Genomic DNA, 21,483 nt, shown 5'->3' with positions numbered 1-21,483 from the left:
CTTCCTGCTTCTACTCACGTGTGCCTGTTCAAGTTTGTGTAGCAGGGTCTAAGATGCCTGTACATGCGGAAAAAATGATTAAAGCACCTGAACGTTTCAATGTCTCAGTTACATCATAAGAAAAAACTAGCAAATAATAACTTGCTCCTTCTGCTGCTACTCCGGTCTGCCCGTCCTTATCTATGAACAGTAATGTCTGAGATGTCTGCAGCAAAAGAAACATGGTTATCAGTTGGTTACAGCATGTTGTCATATTATAATGTGCCAGGTGACCCAGATGGGGTACCTACCAAATAATTACCTGGTCCTTATGCTTCTACACATGTCGGTCCGTTCAAATCTATAACTTACTCAGTCCGACAAACCTGTAACAGAAGCAAAGGTGTGGATCATAAACTTGATTTATGTAGAGACCCTTAATCCCACCTGGAACGTCTACAGAATTACCTGGTCTTCCTTGGAACTCATACCTGGATGTTCAAATCCAAATGTTGACTGGCTGTAATTGGAAAAAAGATATTTAGCATAGGTTATAGAAGTTATAAAAACATTATGCATGACAAGCAATTGAGTAGTTACCTGGAAAGAAAAGGGGAGCACACTTCCTTGCATTCAAGCGGAAAATAGCCCCAAGGCATCATGGTAAATGCAGTCATTTAAATATAAATAGCGAGAATTTTTCAAAAGATTATTCACCCTGAGTAGGTGCAGCAAGTGCTGTATCGCTGTAGAAAGTTCTTCACCTAAGGTAGGTGCAGCGAGTGCCGTATCTCTGGACACGTGTTTCTGGCTTTCGGCCTTCATCAGCAGAGAGCGTATGTAACTGAAGGGGTCGCTTGAAATGCCGCCAAACGTCTTCACAGGTTTTTGTATCACTCAGTAGGCGCACAGGTGCATCGCCAGTGCTAGTCAGCAAGAGGCTCACGGGAGCCGTCATTTAGACATCCAAAAAGAAAAGGGGAGCACACTGCCTTGCATTCAAGCGGAAAATAGCCCCAAGGCATCATGGTAAATGCAGTCATTTAAATATTAATAGCGAGAATTTTTCAAAAAATTATTCACCCTAAGTAGGTGCAGCAAGTGCTGTATCGCTGTAGAAAGTTCTTCACCTAAGGTAGGTGCAGCGAGTGCCGTATCTCTGGACACGTGTTTCTGGCTTTCGCCCTTCATCAGCAGAGAGCGTATGTAACTAAAGGGGTCGCTTGAAATGCCGCCAAACGTCTTCACAGGTTTTTGTACCACTCAGTAGGCGCACAGGTGCATCGCCAGTGCTCGTCAGCAAGAGGCTCACGGGAGCCGTCATTTAGACAACCAAAAAGAAAAGGGGAGCACACTGCCTTGCATTCAAGCGGAAAATAGCCCCAAGGCATCATGGTAAATGCAGTCATTTAAATATAAATAGCGAGAATTTTTCAAAACATTATTCACCCTAAGTAGGTGCAGCAAGTGCTGTATCGCTGTAGAAAGTTCTTCACCTAAGGTAGGTGCAGAGAGTGCCGTATCTCTGAACACGTGGTTCTGGCTTTCGGCCTGCATTAGCAGAGAGCGTATGTAACGTTTGGCGGCATTTCAAGCGACCCCTTCAGTTACATACCATCTCTGCTGATGAAGGCCGAAAGCCAGAAACACGTGTCCAGAGATACGGCACTCGCTGCACCTACCTTAGGTGAAGAACTTTCTACAGCGATACAGCACTTGCTGCACCTACTTAGGGTGAATAATTTTTTGAAAAATTCTCGCTATTTATATTTAAATGACTGCATTTACCATGATGCCTTGGGGCTATTTTCCGCTTGAATGCAAGGCAGTGTGCTCCCTTTTTCTTTTTGGATGTCTAAATGACAGCTCCCGTGAGCCTCTTGCTGACGAGCACTGGCGATGCACATGTGCGCCTACTGAGTGGTACAAAAACCTGTGAAGACGTTTGGCGGCATTTCAAGCGACCCCTTCAGTTACATACGCTCTCTGCTGATGAAGGCCGAAAGCCAGAAACACGTGTCCAGAGATACGGCACTCGCTGCACCTACCTTAGGTGAAGAACTTTCTACAGCGATACAGCACTTGCTGCACCTACTTAGGGTGAATAATTTTTTGAAAAATTCTCGCTATTTATATTTAAATGACTGCATTTACCATGATGCCTTGGGGCTATTTTCCGCTTGAATGCAAGGCAGTGTGCTCCCTTTTTCTTTTTGGATGTCTAAATGACAGCTCCCGTGAGCCTCTTGCTGACGAGCACTGGCGATGCACATGTGCGCCTACTGAGTGGTACAAAAACCTGTGAAGACGTTTGGCGGCATTTCAAGCGACCCCTTCAGTTACATACGCTCTCTGCTGATGAAGGCCGAAAGCCAGAAACACGTGTCCAGAGATACGGCACTCGCTGCACCTACCTTAGGTGAAGAACTTTCTACAGCGATATAGCACTTGCTGCACCTACTTAGGGTGAATAATGTTTTGAAAAATTCTCGCTATTTATATTTAAATGACTGCATTTACCATGATGCCTTGGTGCTATTTTCCGCTTGAATGCAAGGCAGTGTGCTCCCTTTTTCTTTTTGAGTAGTTACCTGGGCTTTCAGTTTAGATGAACTCTGGTTCCATATTATCATCTGTTTGGAAACCTACATCATGCGTTAGACCTTCGATGATGCAGCCTTTACAGGCCTCAAGTTATCTGCTCGCCCACTCGCCATGACTAATCGGATTTTAGAAGCACTTTTAGACCTACTAACTCGTTCTGGCCAGCTGACAAAAAATAGTGTTCTGTTCATTCAGACAGTAAATGAGCAGTGAAGGTGCCTTTAAATCTTGTTTTTGTCTTGTATGCATGGTGCAAGGTGCTTTGCATTATTTTTTGCCCGGGAACGCCTACCTGCAAGCAAACAATGATGCTAACTCCAAAACTTTGGCGCTGGATGGGTCTTGCGCCAAAGTATAAATATGGAGTTATGTTTGAGGTGAATTAGCGTTAAACAAAAGGCCGCTAATACAGCGCAAACAGAGTCCTGCCTTTTACCTACACAGCACCCTAGCCTACGGGATACCTAGGGCTTACCTTAGGGGTGACATGTGTAGAAAAAGGGGAGTTTAAGGCTTGGCAAGTACTTTTAAATGCCATGTCGAAGTAGCAGTGAAACTGCACACAGGCCTTGCAGTGGCAGGACTGAGACATGGTTAAGGGGCTACTTATGAGGGTGGCACAATCAGTGCTGCAGGCCCACTGGTAGCATTTAATATGCAGACCCTGTGTTTATGGTATTCAACTCTACAAGGGATATACAAGTAAATAAATATGCTATTTAAGTATGAGCAAGTTTAACCATGTTTTAGGGAGAGAGCACAAGCCAGTGGTGTAGCATTAGCCCCAGAGCATCTGCAGTGCAGGGGGGCCCAAGCTCCAGGATCCCCCCTTAGCACAGCCAGCATTGGGGGTGGGAGGAGGACCCTCTATGTACTCTGCAAGGTGCCCCCTCAAGTTTGTTACGCCACTGGCACAAGCACTTTAACAGTGGTTAGATTCAGAGAGTCATAAGGCCATCAAAAACAAAGTCTACATAAAGTGGATGGTAAAAGGCGAAAAGGTCTGGAGGTGACCCCGCAGAGATGGCCAGTTTCAACACTATATAAATGTAATTACAATAAATGTATCGTTTGCAGCAGAGCTGTCACTTTGGAGGTGGGGAATCAGGTTTGAGTTTTGGCGTCTGCTCACTATCCTGTGATTCTGGGCAAATCACTTAGGCCCTCATTACAACATCGGCGCTCTTCCGTGCTGGTGGTAGTTCTGGCTCCCTATTTTGACTTTTCCGCTGGTCCAGTGGCCCAGCGGAAAAGTCACATCAACATTGCTGTTGGCTCGTAATAGAGCCGGCGGCAATGCTGATGTGCAGCAAGTGCAGTAGCACCCGTCACACATTTTACTGCCCGAAATTCGGGCAGTGAAAAGCGCAATGGGGCTATGCCTGGGGGCCCCTGCACTGCCCATGCCAAGTGCATTGGCAGTGCAGGGCCCCCCAGGGGCACCCCGAGTCCCCTTACCGCCAGCCTGTCCATGGCGGTGTCTACCGCCATGGACAGGCTGGCGGTAAGGGGAGTTGAAATTCCCAGGGTAGCGCTGCTTGCAGCGATGCCCTGGTGGATTACGACCGCTGGGACCACCATGGCGGTGTACCGCTGCCGTCAAAATGAGGCAGGCAGTACCGCCAGCCTGTTGGCGGTACTACAGCCACAATAGCCCTGGCGGTCACCGACCGCCAGGGTTATAATGAGGGCCTTAATCTCCCTGGCCTCTCAAAAATGAATGTGTCCTTTTGTAATGTAAGTGGTGCGTATGTAAAGTGCTCCAATACCTTCTGGTCAAGTTCTTGCTATATAAAAAACACGGAAAAGGACAAAGAGGTAAATGATTTGCTATACAGTTCTTGGGCAATTGTAAATAAGATTTACCAGACCCTGTCAACAACAACAACAACAAGCTTTATTCGGTCCATTGACCTTCAAAGCAACACAGTACAATAAATAATCACAATTAAATACAATTAAGTACAATTATCAATGATCTAATATAAAAACGTTAATACATATTAACAAAATCATGTTACACATAAAAATGTCATCTGGATCAACTTCATGGGTCCTTGTTTTTTAAGAGACAGCGACGTATGTGCCACGCTGCCACTAAAAACCTGCTAACTGCGAGAATAAGGTCACTTGAACTATGACTTTTTAGGATCCTTATTGCAAAAGTATGATTATTTAATCCCATATCTCGGCAGATCTTACGGATCCATTTTGACCGTGGGATAAAATGAGCAGGACAAAAAAACATAAAATGTTCAACGCTTCCTGGGGCGCCTCCACAGACAGGACATATATCAGAAAGAGTGGACAGCCCCCAACTGCTAGTTAAGGACAGCAATGGTAAGGTTCCAAACCGAAATCTTGCATACAGGCCCTTACCCTGCAAATCGGGTATGATATCTAAATATGGTTCATACTGCGGGAGCCATTTAAAATCAATATAAAGATTTGTCAGGCGGCCATGTGATTTACAAATTATATCATTGTTCCTTACATAGGACCAGTGAACTGATTTTAAAACATTTTTATGGCGCCTCTCTAAATTGTGAGGGTTATATCAATAATCTCCCAGACCCAACAAGCGAAAACAGTGGGACACGTGTCTAATCCATAAAATTGTGGCAACATTCTGGCTTTTTAGTTAGTCGAGTAGGGAGACCTTATATATGTCCAATTCAGGGGTAGTCCATAACCTTAACCAGTTTAAAAGAGGTCTTAAGACAACTAAGTCACCTACTCGATTTAACCCCAGATCAAAAAAGAGGAGAATCAAGGGTGTACTGCGGGGGCATGCAATTAGAGCCCTCGCAAAAAAAAATTCGCCCACTGATATTTTACTGCAGTTGCAAAATCCCCATACTTCCGCCCCGTACAGTGCTGCACCCTGTGCTTTAGCTATATAGATTTTGATCGCAGGGAATACTGCTTTTGTTTTAGAGCTTTAATAAAAACGCAGTACAGACGCAGCTCTATGTTGTAGCAGCCCGCTCTCTTCATAATCTGATTTTCCCAGGATAATTTACTGGTTAGCCTAACACCCAAATAATCTATAGAGCTAACCCTATTCAAAGGAAGTCCATCAATGTTGATAGTACATCTTTTACTGGGACCTGTGTAAAGGACCATCAATTTGGTCTAGCTGATATTTACCTCCAACCCATGTTCTTTACAAAATAAATTAAATCTATCAACAAGAGTTTGCAGCCCCCTTGGTGTCTTTGAAATGAGAAGTGAATCATCTGTGAAAAGGAGAATGGGGATTTTTTGTGCGTTGAAAGAAGGGGCATCATTCTGGCATGTGATTAAATCCTTCACCACCTCATTGATAAAGAGTGTAAATAAAAGAGGGGCCAACACGCAACCTTGGCAAACTCCCCTTTTGATTGGGATTTTTTCAGTCAGCTCGCCTTGCTTTCCCCATCTCACTTGTGCGTAAGTATTTTCATGAAGTCACTTTAGCAAGCCTAATAGATCAGCTGGATCCCCCAATTTTCCTAACACTTCCCACAATTTAGCTCTAGGGACCAGATCAAAGGCAGATCGTAAATCTATAAATGATACATATAGCACTGTTTAGAAAGGACAACATGTTTCCAATACAGAACAGCCAGCCTAAAGACTTGATCCACATGCTTGTTTTCAACCGAAAACTGGCCTGAAGTGGGGAAAGAATCTGGTGATCTTCAACCTAGCTAGTTACCCTCTGTAGGAGTTGTTTAGCAAAAATCTTTTGTAAGTTGTCAATGAGGCTAATTGGTCTATAGTTGGTGGGAAGATTTGCATTGCCTTTTTTGTAAATTGGAATAATTGCAGCCCCCTTCCATGTGTCAGAAATTTGCCCCACTGCAGCTACACTATTTGAGATTGCATTTATATACCAGGACCATATATTTGGTTCTGATTTATAAAGATCTCCTGGGAGCTTATCCGGCCCAGGTGCTTTGCCGGGTTTTAAAGAATTAATAGCGTCAAGAGTTTCATCCATGGAGAAGAAAATACAATCATCAGTGGCGTGGGCACCCTCCCCCAGATAAAGGCAAACTAGAACTCAAGTTTGGCCTTGCTATTCGGGAATAATCTTCATCGAGTGCCATGAAATCAGCTGGGAGAGCATAAAGGCTAGAAAAATGCTCCACCCAGCTTTCAGGTTGTATATGATTATCAGGAGAATTCCTGCCACCATTTTGTCTTTTGGTCAAGAGTTCCCAAAAGTACTTATTGTTATTTGATCTTGAGGCATCTAATAATTCCTGCCACAAATGGTCCTCCCACAGCCTTTTTGCTTGTTTAATGGTGTTTTTGTTGGACCTCCCCCTGGGGGCCTGAGGTAACCACCGCTTTTAACCCAGACTTTGCTCTTGAGCAGCTCTCGTCAAACCATCCCTTATGGACCACTTTCCCTCTAATGGGCCTGGGTCCTCCCTTTCATTCTGTGTCACCCAGCAGTCTAGTGGTCATGTTAGCACCAAACAGAAGGAGATTGAATTTGTGCCAAAGCGGAAAGCTGCAACCCAACCTGAAGGCTGTAACAGCTCTAAAACCCCACGAAGATGGCTTTGCCTGGATGCTGCAACGTTCATAAATTCAAGTGACAGTCTTTAGCTGACCTCACATAGCTGCTGCTGTCACCGGCTGGTGCTGCTGTGAAGCCTGCCGCAAGAGCATATCCTGTGGGGATTGTCTTGCTTGCGAGAGCTGCTGCAGTTATCTACAGAGGAGTAGTCCACCCCAAGAGAACAGTAACCTACTAAACCCACCACATAGCCCAGATGACCACTGATGCCAAACAGGTAACTGAAGGGTTTATCTCCACCAGGGGATTCAAAACTGGAGTGATAGAGGGGTGTGGTTGATGCAGAGACAGAGCTGCGTGGTACAGGCAGAGTAATAAGGTTGTGAGAAAGAAATAAGAAAGTGAGAGAGTTGGGTAAGAGGGAACAGATGTAAAAAGAGAGAGGAGAGGTGGCTAGAGGAGGTAATGAATGAATGAAGTAAGATGAGAGGTTATGTAGAGATAAAGAGCTGTGATCAAAAAAGATGAGGTAGTGAAATATATTTGAAGTAGAAATACAAATAAGGAAAACAGAGATGAAGTAGACAGAGGTGATGTAGAGAGAGGGTTGAGAGAGCGGTATCGAGAGATGGAGCAACTTAGAGAGGAGATGTAATGAGAGAGATGAGGCTGGAAGAGAGTTCAAGTAGACACAGGAGAATTTAAACAAAGGTGAGATAGAGCAGTGAGGCGGGGAGAGCAGTGAGCTGCAGAGGGAACTGAGGGAGAGAGGGGTAGAAAGAGGTGGGTGTGAGAGAGTGGTGAGGCAGAGCTTGACAGAGGAAGCGGGTGCAAAGAGGTGCCGAGATAGGCTGAGATTGCGCCCCTGAAAAAGTATTCATTATACTCATGTCATTTACACAGTTTCATGGTATGCAAACTACAGAAAATGCCGCAAATTATGCTTGTGTTAAATTTCATACGATTCTGCCGCATTTAACTGGTTTGAGCAGACAATGTCTTAAGGTTGACAGTTTCAAGCAGGAAATGTTAAAAAAAGCAAAAAAGTGCATTTTGCAGAATTTATAGATAATATCAATCAATAATTTCCCCAACATTTACCATAATCATATTAATTTAGTAGAGAGACCAGAGACACGGAACAATGTATTTATTACCTCCTACCGAGAGGACGTTGAACAAGGAGGCCTGCAGACTTCTTTTGAGTGGCATTCGTAACAGAAAAACTGAAGTATAATCTTTTTTTGGGGTTGCGGCGGTGAGGGGGGGCCCTGAAGAGGATCCATTGGGCTGTGTTTCCTTCCTGATCATGCGTTAATCCTCCGCTCTATCTGCACGGCTGGCGTTGGCTTCACTTGAAAGATAGGAGGAGTGGGTGGGGTATATGAAAGTGAAACACGGGCAGGATGTCTATATCCTGATATTGATAGCGAGCTCCCTGCAGTATTTTCAATGTATTTGTATGGACACCAAGTAGACCTAACTTTTGACCTTTTACCTGTGATTGCTAAAAGCGCTATGCACCGTTCTTTACTCGCATCTCCTTTCAAGTGTGGATGTAATGTACAGTGAGCACATGATAAAAGACACATCCTTACTGACATGCTGCAATGCCTCCATTAAATTCAGATTACCAACATTTCACGTTAAGGGTGCTAGTTTTGCAATATTCCAATCTTAATTAAATGAGACGCTACATAAAGAAACAATATCCTAAACCTCACACCAACGTTATCAAAATCACCAAAATTATAAAAATGATTAGAAGATCAAAAGAGCATATCAGCCATATATTTCTTGATCCATGAAGGAAGCGCTTATGCACTAAAGAGTTTTTATCTCAAACTTGTTTTACAATTAGTGGTGCTAAAATACAGAGCTAGGGAGCTGATGAAAATCGCTATCATGACATTAATATTTCTTCATCAGAACTGTGCTTCAGTGTATGATAATATGTTACACTCAGGGCACTCTTCACTTGATTCATCACTCTGTAGGAACTATCAAAATATTATTTGATGTTGATGGTTTATGTGTGTTGTGTACTGCTTTGAATTTCAGCACGCCATTTTTCCTACAAATCATATCGGTAAAGGAAAGAGATACTGAAATATAATGTGTTTTTTCATATTGCGTTCTAAAAAGTATACATTGATAAATGTGTTGGGATTTTACCTGATTCTAAGACCTCTGCCCCTGCCCCCCCCAGTAAATAGCCACTAAAACCTAAATTGCAATAACTTGTGATTTATTTATTTCTAAATGTTTGCTCTATTTATGATGCCCGCTGCAAAAGGCGTAGCAGATTGTGAATGTTTCCAATATTTCCAAACCAGGAATGTTGCCTCCCATTGCAGTCAGATTAGATTATGTTGTTCGACAGTCTGCACTAAATAGTAGGCATTATCTTCTTTATCTTCTTTTCCACTGCTTCCGGGATGGGGCTACCAGTGGATGATCTGTACTGGGCTCCAGCCCATGAGTGAGCTGAAGGGGAGGGGCCGAGCAAGGGACACGGAGACTCGCAGACAGGCACATTCACATGCTAGGAACAGGACCCAGTCTTTCCAGCTGCGGACCAGCGGGCGAGCCCCCTCCCTCCCCAGGGACCGGACCAGGAGCCGTGAACATGGAGGCGCCCAGCCGGCTCCCCTTCCTTACCCAGATGGACAATGACAAAGGTAGGAAACAGGCTCCTTTTGATAGCCTAGTGGGTTTACACAGCAGCTGCAGAGAGCTATCACACTCACCTCATACACATACCTTGCTCCCGAGAACTCTCTGGTGCCACCTTGCCCTGCTCTGCCGCGAAGAGAGTGACCTGTTTTCACGCTGTTTATGTTTTAAACGCAGCGCTGACGTACAGTTTCACTCTCTCGCGTGGTGCCGGCAGTGACGTGGCAGAAAAGTGCGCGCTTGGCAAAGAGGCCTGCGCGATGGGGGAAGGAAGGGTGCACCAGCGCCCACCTTACAGGGATTATTGGTCATGAGTGATGTCATATGTGAGGTCTTAAGCAGTGCATAGCAGGAGGCGCAATTTATAGTTAGTCCTGCTAACTATAGCTGTTCAATTTCTGTGTTTTTTAGTTCAAAACGCTAAAGTTGTCACTGAGAAGTTCACCTTACTATAACATTACTTTAACCTTTGGTTTTAAAATAATATTTTATCATACTTAACTGCAAGGTTACTATAGTTACTTTAACCTTTGTTTTTTTGTGAAATACATATATATATTGACTGAAAAATACAAAGGCTATAGGGAAGTTACAGTTAAGAAATAGATTTTTTTAAAACATAGAAATTCACAGAAAAAAACAAATGTGATAGGGACATTACAGTTAGGTTAACACTTCAAACCTACAAAGCCAGTGAAATTCAGCAGTTATAGTTAACTGAGTTAACTACGACTTGCACCCCCATAATGTACCGCTTAGGATCTCACTTATTACATCACTCATGATATGGTCAGTGACATCACTGATGACATCACTGATGGTATCAAAAATGACATCACTTATCACATCATCCAATAAGTGTAAATGCCTGTATCAATGTATGAATGCCTTTGTGAGTGTTGTGTGGATGAATGAGTGGTTGAGTCATTTGCTGTATGGGGCAGTGAGTGGATCTGTGAGTAGGTGTATGGGTTAGCAAGTCACTGTGTGAGTGTATGGGTTAGCAAGGCACTGTGTGAGTAGGTGTATTTGCTACACTGATTGGATGTGTGAGTGGCTGTATAGGTCAGTGGGTGGGTTTCAGAGTGGTTATCTGGGCAAGTGAATGGGTGTCATGTATTTGAGAGTGAGTTGGGGATGCAGGTCTGAATGGGCGAGTGAGAGGGTTTATGAATGGCTGTAAGCATAAGGGAGTAGCTGTCTCAGTCACTTTATGTGAGAGTGACTGGATGTATGAGTGTCTCTTTCCTAAAGTGGTGGGTCAGTCAGTTTTTATATGGTGAGAGAGTGGATGTGAGTACTTGTGTCTGTGAGTGACTGGGTGTGTGAGTGGCTACATAGCTGACTTACTGGGTGTGAGAAAACAGGGCTGATTGCAGAGACCCCCTAACTTTGTGCCCCCATTTTACACTGTTTGCTGGAGTTTTCCTGACTCTGATGGTGCCCTGGGTACTGCTAACCAGGCTATGTCAACCTAACTATAAGTTCCTAGTATATGGTTGGGCATGTAAGTTTAGAGACCCCAGCATAGGTAGTGCACTCATAGGTGCACTGCTGAGGTGCCCAGTGCCATTTTAAAGGCAGGCCTGGCTTGCTGGCTGCTTTTCAATTTAAGTTACATGCAAATTCGACTTTGGAATTAAAAGTACTTCCAAAGTCTTAAACTAACATATTTTTACATATAAGTCACCACTAAGGTTTTCTGTATGTGCCCCTGGTGATGGTGCATGTAACTATAAGCAGGGACCTTAACAATTTTTTTTATAAGTCCTGGTGAGGTAAAACAGCTAAATTCGTTTTTCCCTCATTGTAGTGAATGGCCTCCATAGACTAGAATGGGGAGACATTATTTTAATTTATAAAGTCCCCTTAAGTATCAGATACATCAAGTTTGGTATTAAATTAATTGTTATAATAAATCCCACAACTTACAATTGTTGGATTGAATAAAACCTGTTCAGATAAAGAGTTTTAAACTCTACCTAAAAAGTTGACAACTTCAGCCCTGTAGTGCTCTGCTCTGATTGGCCAGCCTCTGGCAGCCTGACAAGGCTGCCTTGATGAGGTGTGAAGTAGCCTGGGCTGAACAACACAAAGGAATGTGCCTGTGGGAGGAGATCTTCCCTCAGCATATGGAGAAGCAGGAAGGGGAAGGGCTGCCAAACTGGTCTCCACAGGGAGGGAAGGACATATGGAGCAACCCAGCACCGCCTCACCTCCTGGAAACCCAGACAATTAGGTGGCCCTCTTATTAGATTAGGAGAGGGCAGGAGAAGGGTGTGTTTTGGATTTTTAGCCACACCAGTGGGTGGGCTCAGCCAGATGTAACCTCCAAAAATCTGTTTCAGCCAAGATGGATTTTTGAGGAATGTTGCTACTTGGGATTGATTTTTGCCACACTTCCCAGTTAATGGTCATCACAGGAGAACAGACAGGTCACTTCAGGGGAGATTCAGCCTGTCCAAGAAAGGTGCTTAGCACTGGGCTGTCCAGTGAAGCCATGGAGGAGGACTCCTCAGATGATGAAGACCTCATAGCATTGGGCTGGGGGACAGGACCAGATGGTAAGCTGGTGATCCTTGAGGGTGGGAGTAGGCACTTTCACCCATTCAGGTGAATGGGATCCCTACCACTGGTCTGAGAGGCACCTGTGCCAGTCACACTATAGTGAGTGGCAGGTTGGTGACCTCATATATGTATGTCCCACGAGAGACCAGGAAAGTCAGGATAGCCACAGGGGAGGTCTTCTCCAGACCTGTAGCTATTGTCCCCCTAGAGAGGGAGGGCATCCTTGACTGGTTTAGGGTGGTAGTCAGTGCTGACCTCTCCCTGGATTGTATCCTGGGTAATGACCTCCCAGAGGTGAGTCTGGTCCCAGATGGGGCAGTCATCCAGGGCCCCTCAACTCAAAGTCCTGGGGAGCCAGTAGCTACAGTTAGGAGACAGGGGTCCCCAAGAAAATGGAAGAAGAAAACGAAGGGTAGGCCACTCTTAAAGAGAGTTCCAGGGAGCCAAAGGCATTCTGCCCCAGTGGGGGTGGGGAGCCCAGAGTTAGCCGTGGGGAGTCCTCACCTGACCCCAAGGAAGTCCTGAGCAGTCAGGCAGCTGTCCAGCTGCAGGGTGTTGCCCCTGCACTGACAGAAGGGAGAGTGGAAGGAAGCTGCCTGCCACAGGAGGTAGTAGCCCCCCCGCTCTAAACAGCCAGAGGGGTGCCAGGACCCCACAGTTGCTCCTAAAGCAGCTCACCCACCTATCGGTGGAGAGTTTATGGTGTGGTTGTGGGTGCTTATAGCTGTCAGTAGCCTCTGCTGGGTGCTAGCCTTCTTGGCAGCATTGCACTTGGCCTGGGATGCAGACCCCAGGGCCAAAAGCAAGTTAGGCCCCCTGATACTGTTGGTCATGGTAGGGTTGCTCAAGTATTGGGTGACCTCTTTGGGTAAGCCTGGTGTTGCCCTAGCAAAGCTAGGGATAGAAGAGGTGGGCACCTCCTTACCCAAGTTGGCAGAGAGAGAGGAGGAAGATCTCCCTAGAGGGAAGTTTCAGTTTAAGATGGGTCCTTTCACTGTGAGGATGGGTTCACTACCCAGAGGGAGTGACCATGACAAGAGGATGTAAGGCAGAGTAAGCCCTGCAAAAGGGACAGCCAGTTTTCTTCACTGTCTTCCTCGCCTGACAAGCCAGGAAGACTCTCCCAAGTTTGGGCTGAGTCTCCTGGGCATGTGGGCTGGGGGCGGGGGGAAGGTCTTGTGTGAGAAAACAGGGCTGACTTTAGAGGCCCCCAAACCTTTTGCCCCCATTTGTTACTTTTTGCTGGTGTTTTCCTGACTGTGATGGTGCCCTGGGTACTGCTAACCAGTCCCAGGGCCTTTGCTCTGTGTAAAATCAGTTTGCAAATTAGGCTATTATAATTGGCTATGTCAGCCTACCTATAAGTCCCTAGTATATGGCAGGGCATGCAGGTTGATGGACCCCAGCATAGGTAGTGCACCAATAGATGCACTGCTGAGGTGCCCAGTGCCATATTAAAGGCAGGCCTGCCTTGCTGGCTGCTTTTAAATTAAAGTTACATTCAAATTCGACTCTAGAATTGAAAGTACTTCCAAAGTCTTGAACTACCTTATTTTTACATATGTTACCCCTACGATGTGCCCTATGTGCCCTTTGAGCTGGGTGCCATGTAACTATAAGCAGGGACCTTATAAAAAATAGTTTTGTAAGCCCTGGTGAGGTAAAACAGCCAAATTCATTTTTCCCTCATTGTAGTGAATGGCCATAATGGGCTAGAATGGGAGAATTTATTTTAATTTATAAATTTCCTTTAAGTTTCAGATAATCACGTTTGGTATCAAATTAATTCTTATAATAAATCCCACAACTTACAATTATTGGATTTAATATAACTTGTTGAGGTAAAGAGTTTTAAACTCTACCTAAAATTTGACAACTTCAGCCCTTTAGTGCTCTGCTCTAATTGGCCAGCCTCTGGCAACCTGGCCAGCCTGCCTTGATGAGGTGTGAAGTAGCGTAGGCTAAACAACACAAATGAATGTGCCTGTGGAAGGAGATCTTCCCTAAGCAGATGGAGAAGCAGGAAGGGGGAAGGGCTGCCAAACTGGTCTTCAAAGGTAGGGAAGGACATTTGGAACAACCCAGCACCTCACTCACATCCTGCAAACCCAGACAATTGGGTGCCCTCCTAATTAGATTAGGAGAGGGCAGGAGAAGGGTGTGTTTAAGATTTTTAGCCATACCAGTGGGTGGGCTCAGCCAGATGTAACCTCCAAAAATCAGTTTTAGCCATGATGGATTTTTGAGGCATGTTGCTCCCTGGGATGGATTTTTGCCACACTTCCCAGAAAGTGGTCATCACAGGAGGAAGGATCCGGCATCTAATTGGAGAACCAGGACCACCCAGGAGCAAGGACAAAACTGTCACAGCTGCACCCACACCTCAGTTCCCTACTAGATCCCAAGAAGGAGGAACGTCAGAAGTAGAAGCACTACCCTGCTGGACCCCTGACCTGCACCTGGACACTGCACTCTGAAGGGCTGCATCAGCTGCACAGTTGGGCCTCACCACTAAAAGGACTGTGCCTGTCTTCTACTGCTTCAAGGAGGGACTCCCTGTTTGCTGCAGGTACAAAGAAGGTGCCCAGAGTCCCCTGCATCAAGTCCTGCAAGAAGAGCCCAGCTGACTAACGTCTAGTGGCCATTTGAGGATTCTGACCAGGTGCATTCTGGGAATTGTAGTCCCAAATCCCAAGGAGCAACACAGAGTTTATGGAACCTTGGCTCAAGTTGTGGACACTTCAAGGACCAAAAAGGACCTCTGGAAGAATATCCAGAAATGTGGAGGCTTTTAGAGCAACTCCATAAGGTGAAGAGGTGCACTGTGGGAGTTGTAGCCCCAGACCCCAAGAGGAAAACCAGAGCCTCTGAACCCTTGGCTGGTGCTGTGGACCACTTTCCTGAATCAAGAAACACTTCTGAAAGTAAGTGTAACAGTGTTACCTTGTGGGTGGCCTGAACTCTGGTCTTTGTTCCTTTCCAGTGTGACTTTTTTTTTTTAACCCTTTGAGCGCTAGTTGCTTCTGTGCTCTAGAAATCATTAATTCTTAAAAAATTCATATCTCTGGTTCCCCTTGTCCGATTTTAATAGTTTTGGTGTCATTTTAAAGATGAAAATATAATCTATTTTTATAAATTGCTGTGGATTTGTATTGTGTTTTATGTTACACTTGTTTACTGTTTTGTGATTTTTAAATGCTTTACACATTTATCTCCGAAGTTAAGCCTTGTTGCTCGTTGCCAAGCTACCAAGGGTTGAGCTGGGTTTAATTTATTGAGACCTAATTGGAGGTTAGTGGCCTATTACTAAATGTAGGTACTTACCTGCCCTTACTAATAATCAATTTTCCAATACTGGGTGTGTCAGTTCCTGTACATGTGATTGACTGTATGTGTGAATAGTTGTATAGTTGAGTGAGTGGGTGTATATTTGAGTGTATTGATGAGTTAGTAGCTATGTCAGTTACTGAATGGTTGAGTGTGTAGGTGTGTGAGTGGTTGTGCAGCTGACTGACTGGATTTGTCATTAGGTGAGTAATCTATTAATGAATTTTTAGAGCAATTGTAAGTATATTAGTGGGTGTGTGAATGGGTGTATGTGATGGTCTATGACTACATATATGAGTGTGTGAATATGTTAGTTGGTACTGTATGGGTGACTGACTGGTTATTTCAGCGGTTGATGGAGAGAATGAGTGCATGTATGTCACTAGTTTTATGTATCTGTCAATAATTAGAGGAGTAGATGTGTATGAGCATGGATTTATAAAAGTTTTTGTGTGTGAATGAGTAGGTGTGTGAGTGTTTGTGTGCATGAGCTCATCAGTGATGTCATCACTGATGTCATTTTACATGCCATCAGTGATGTCATCACTGATGTCACTGACCATGTCATGAGTGATGTAACATGTGAGGTCATAAACAGTGCATTAGGGGGGTGCAAGTTATAGTTAGCTCAGTTAACTATCACTGCTGAATTTCACTAGTTTTGTAGGTTTGAAGTGTTAACCTAACTATCACGTCCCTATAACCTTTGTTTTTTTTTCAGTGAATTTCTATGATTTTTAAAAAGGGGCGTTCCCCTTCCTAATTGCGAGTCGCAGCGCAATGCTGTATTGCTTTGTGACCGGGAACGCGGTCGCAAAGCAATCGCAGTTTCCACCAGTGTCACACTGGTGGTAACCCATTCGCAAAAGGGAATCAAAGGTGACAGCGATGTTAAGGTTAGCTTCTGAATTTTCTCGTACAAAACCATAGAAATTCATCAGTTATAGTTTGAGTTATTTCAATTAACTATAACTCGTGTCCTACTTGAAATAACTCTAACTATAACTGCTGAATGTCTATGGTTTTGTTTGAGTAAACTCTGAGAATAATCCCCCTGTAAACTTTGTTTTTTCAGTGAATAGATAGATAGATAGATAGATAGATAGATAGATAGATAGATAGATAGATAGATAGATAGATAGATATGTGTTTTATCAATAACAGTTTTAAAAAATGAACGGTATATGGGAATAATAATCAATACCACTATGTAAACAAAATGTATTTTTATTCTATTTTCAAGAAATTCTCTCACAAAACTGCCAAAAGATAAAAGGTAAACCTAATCAAAACACTTCCCATTTTAAAATGAATATATTTTGTCTCTTATCAACATAATCTGAGGTCACTACCCATAACATTGGTCTAAACATTATTTAGCATTTGATACATAAACACTATGTATCATTGAACAAGCTCTGTTTTACCCTGAAAAAGAAAAATACAGTTCATGTCACATAAATATTTTTTTACATATTGCACCTGTTGTTAGGAGGGACCACATGTAGCTCACTAGAAAGTTCACAAAAGACACCTAAAATTGTGGTTTTTGTGTCTGAAGTGCTGTATAAATCATACAAAACTTCCCCTATATTTGTTATGAAGTTAGTGTACATTATATTATACCTATATTGTACGCCGTTCAAAATAAGACCTCTGTTTTTTTTTTGTTTTTTGTTTAGTTTTTTTTTAAACAATATATGTTACAAATTGTCTCTGGTCCATGCCTGGTGTTCATTTCCAGTGCATGTTTCTTTATTGCATTCTGGGGGTTGTAGTCTTTCTTATTCCATCATTAAAGAAGAACATAATTTACAGATTGTTGAATAATAAACCTGAAATGAAAACACCATCACACATGAAGCAGGGTAACATTACATCTATCTATTTTGACAATGTGAGGTGATGTTAACTACTCTTTGATGGTTCATAATGTATATATATATATATATATATATATATATATATATATATATATATATATATATATATAGCTTAACTTTAAATTGTCACTGAGACAGAGCTGAAGGGGTTGTGAAGATGAAATCTGAACAGTGTGCCTGCAGAGAGTTTTACTAAGACACTAAGACAACTTTATGTAGATGTCGTTTTCATTGATGAAAGCACTAATAATACAGAGATTGCAATGACCCCAATAAAGTGTGTTTGCAATTGAAATTAGCAGAACGTTGATGTTGAACTAATCAGCTACAGCAAAATAAGGACTCTGAAAGGAGGCACTTTACACTATAACTCCCAAAATGCCACTGAGACGATAAAAGGCAGGTTAATGAGAACTATGTGTACCTACAAACTGAAACCACCTGAGGAAGACAGAATGTTGAAATGCAAGATTCAAGCAACCAAGACTTTTCTGTTTATTTCTTGACCTTGCCACAATGCAAGAAAAATACATTATCCAAAAGTATAGATTTAACCACTAAACCATTTTGGATTTATCTCATCAGCTTAAGCCTCAACTGCTGTCTCTTAAACAAAATCCACTGGCTATCACACCACTTGTCAAAACTATGACAGCACTACATTGTGTAGTCACTGGAACTTCCCAATACACAGTAGGAGATTGCAATGGCATGTCACTATTAACTTTCAGTGCTGTGCTCAAAGAATACCTGACTGTGATGATGAGCCACATGAACAGCTTTATCCAATTTCTGATGAATGTAGAGGTAATCAACAAAATAAAGGCAAATGTTTATGCTTTTCATGGCATTCCATATGTGGTTAGTGCCATTGATGAAAGACACATTGCTTTGGTTCATCCCCACAATAGGGAACAAGTCTACAGCAACAGGAAAAATCACATTCTATAAATTTGTAAGTTGTGTGCATTCCAGATCCTTATATCAGGTGTGTGTGTGCATGCTTCTCTGGTTCCACCGGTGATTCAGTTGTGCTATGCAATAGCAGCATACAACAGCTAATGACACAACTTGAAGATGTGTGGGCATTGATGGTTTTTAAGCAAGTTGTGAAAATGTGTAAAAATAACCTTTAGAACTGTTGTCTAAAGATCATAATGTGAATTATAGATATTGAATATGTATTACACCAAAATGTTGCTGAATTGAGTATATTTGAAATGCACAACAAACACCCAAAGCAATTTGAAAACGGAGTTTCCTTGATCACCAGTAAATTACTTAACAACAGTTTCTATTTTTTATCATTCAGTGCTTACACCCATTGACATTGGAAATGGACTATATAACAGTGCAATCCAAAGCAAAAACATATATTTAGAGGTGTCTGTGTGTCCAACCCGACTGTGTGTGTTACCACCTCTAAGAAATCCAACAATGCAAGGGGAAGCCCACATCAGTGAGGCACATGGCAGACCTACGAGGCCAGTGGAGTGGGATTTTGGGCTCCCAAAAGCAAGATTTTGTGTCTGGGTAACTCTGGTGGAGACTTCCTCTATTCACCTGATATTATGTGCCAAATAACAATGTTATGTTGTCTGCTGCACAGCATTACCCTGCAGCAAAACATCGCTTTCATCCCACATAATGACAACAGTGAGGAAGCCCATTGCTAAACGAAGAAGACCGTAGTGAGGAAGATGGAAAGGATCTGAGACAATATGTAATTGACAACTACTTTTCATGTGTGCCAAAATTCGTAAATATACCTGAATAAATTATTGGTTATTACTTCCATATAGGTGAAAGGCAATTGTAGGAGATTATTGAGGTGTGATTTTTTTAAATATGTACTGAAGTTGGTTATATATGATGATGCCTTTGTATTCATGTATATTTGTTAACTAGAAAACTGGCATACCTTGTATGAGCACGGTGTATCTTCCATACATGTTAGATGAGAAGGGGGCCACTTTAGTTTAGAAAATTGACATCCTGATATTTGTGAATGATATTTGCCAGTGTAAAATAAAACACTGAAATAGATCATCCACAGTTATGTTGTAGGTCAGATCACAGTGTCATCGTTTGTGGCACAAACGAATCAGTAGTGAATCTTATATTGGGTAAGTTACATGACTTGTGATGTATAGATGTAGGATGCAAACATCTTGTGTCCAGGGGTACTTTGCACTATGTTTCTGTGAATCATTTACTGATTGGTGAAATAATTTTAATATGTCTAGTACTATTGTCTGTGAATGTACATGTGAGATATTAATTGCATTGTATGTACATAAAATGTTTACGAACAGATTTGTGTTGACAAACATGAACACAAGATTATGTAGTTATTAAATGTAATAAAATGTACATTTTAAATCACTAAAATCAATGAAGTGTTCAAATGTGTTGTGAAGATAGTACTCAATATAGAACATAATGGAAAACAAAAGTGATGGTGTAATTCTTATGTGCACAAATTTATGTTTGAAATATTATGAATGTAAAATGTTATACCCATTGCCTTACTGGAATGTTACCCATGTTAAACAACTAAAAGGAGGAGTAGGTTAAATTTTCTGTTACCTAATGTATAGGGTTGTGTTAGAAATGGGGTCTTTAGTTGGCTGTCAGGTTACTCCCTGTCCAAGCAAGGACCCTCACTCTAGTCAGGGTAAAGGAGAATCACACTCAGTTAACCCCGCTCAACCCTTGGAAGATTGGCACAAGCAGGCAGGCTTAGCTTCAGAAGCAATGTGTTTGTAAAGTATTTGTACCAACACACACAGTAACTCACTGCAAAATGACAACACAGGTTTACAAATATAGGTACTATTTATCTAAACAAAACAAGACCAAAATCAAAAAAATCCAACATACAAAAGTCAAGTTAGGAATTTAAAAAGCGAAAGAGTCTAAAATCCGTTAGAAAACAGTGAGAAACCTTGTTTGCATACAAAAGTGCCTGGGTAATATCAAAATAAAGCAGCACGGGCAAATGTGTGTTGGAAAAGGCCAGTGATGCTTTGATTTCTCACTCACAAGTGAGAGTGTGCGTCATTCCCCCTCCAGTTGGGTTGGCGTGCGTCGTTTCTTCGCTCCTGCAAGAGAACAATGCGTCGATCCGGAATGGCACCTCGGGTGCGTGCAGGCTTTGCATTGATTTTCCACTCCCAGCAATGTTGTCTTGAAATCCAATTGCACGGTGTCAAGAAACCACGCTGCGTGGGGGCTTGCGTCGTTAACAGCAGCCGCAGCAGGTGTTGCGTGTCATTTCTCCAGCAGTGTTAGGCTGATCTTCCAGCCGTGAAGCAGGTGGAGCGTCGATGTTAGCTGCGAGGCCAGTGGCGCGCCGTTTTTCAGGCGGGTGGTGCATCAAAAGTTTTCCTAAACAGCAATCTTTGCAGGGATTTCTGTTCTTTTCCTCCAGCTTCACCTTTCAAGGGCCCAGAGACAGGTTAGGGCACCACTTGGCAGGCAGTACTCTCAGCAGAAAGCCCAAGTGCTGGCAGAGAGAAGTCAACAATAGGAGGCAAGCTCAGTTCAAGCCCTTGGAGATTCTTCACCAGTGGGAAGTCACTCAAAAATCAGTCTTTGTCCTCTTATAGGCAGAAGCAGCTACTGCAGGCTGACCCAGCAAAGCACAGTCACAGGCAAAGGGGCAGTACTCCTCCTCCACCTTTTCCAGCTCTTCTCCTTGGCAGAGGTTCCTCTTGGTTCCAGAAGTAATCTGATTTTCAGGGTTTTTGGGTGCTCTTCTTATTTCCTTTCTGCCTTTGAAGTAGGTCTACTTCAAAGAGAAGTCTCTGTTGTTTTCAAGATCCTGCCATGGCCAGGTTCCAGACACACACCAGGGGGTTGGAGACTGCAATGTGTGAGGGCAGGCACATCCCTTTCAGGTGTAAGAGACTGCCCCTTCCCTCCCATCCC

The 21,483-nt window shown here is 43.1% G+C and overlaps 2 long non-coding RNA genes across 2 annotated transcripts in view; one reads left to right on the top strand and one right to left on the bottom strand.

The window, feature by feature from the left end:
* Positions 1 to 332: 332 nt before the first annotated feature.
* Positions 333 to 9,905, bottom strand: LOC138297256 (uncharacterized). The gene is made up of 3 exons (XR_011203977.1): positions 9,847 to 9,905; positions 448 to 499; positions 333 to 365 (listed from the first exon to the last, which is right to left on the bottom strand). It is a non-coding gene; the product is annotated as an uncharacterized lncRNA (long non-coding RNA).
* Positions 9,613 to 21,483, top strand: part of LOC138297257 (uncharacterized) — a 117,631-nt gene continuing 105,760 nt past the window's right edge. The window contains exon 1 of the long non-coding RNA XR_011203978.1: positions 9,613 to 9,777. This is a non-coding gene — a long non-coding RNA (uncharacterized lncRNA). The remainder of the gene's footprint in view (positions 9,778 to 21,483) is intronic.

Source organism: Pleurodeles waltl, chromosome 5 (genome assembly GCF_031143425.1).
Source record: "Pleurodeles waltl isolate 20211129_DDA chromosome 5, aPleWal1.hap1.20221129, whole genome shotgun sequence".
Lineage (NCBI taxonomy): Eukaryota > Metazoa > Chordata > Amphibia > Caudata > Salamandridae > Pleurodeles > Pleurodeles waltl.
The sequence above is the reverse complement of the archived record's forward strand: the minus strand, read 5'-3'. Positions and strand labels throughout refer to the sequence as shown.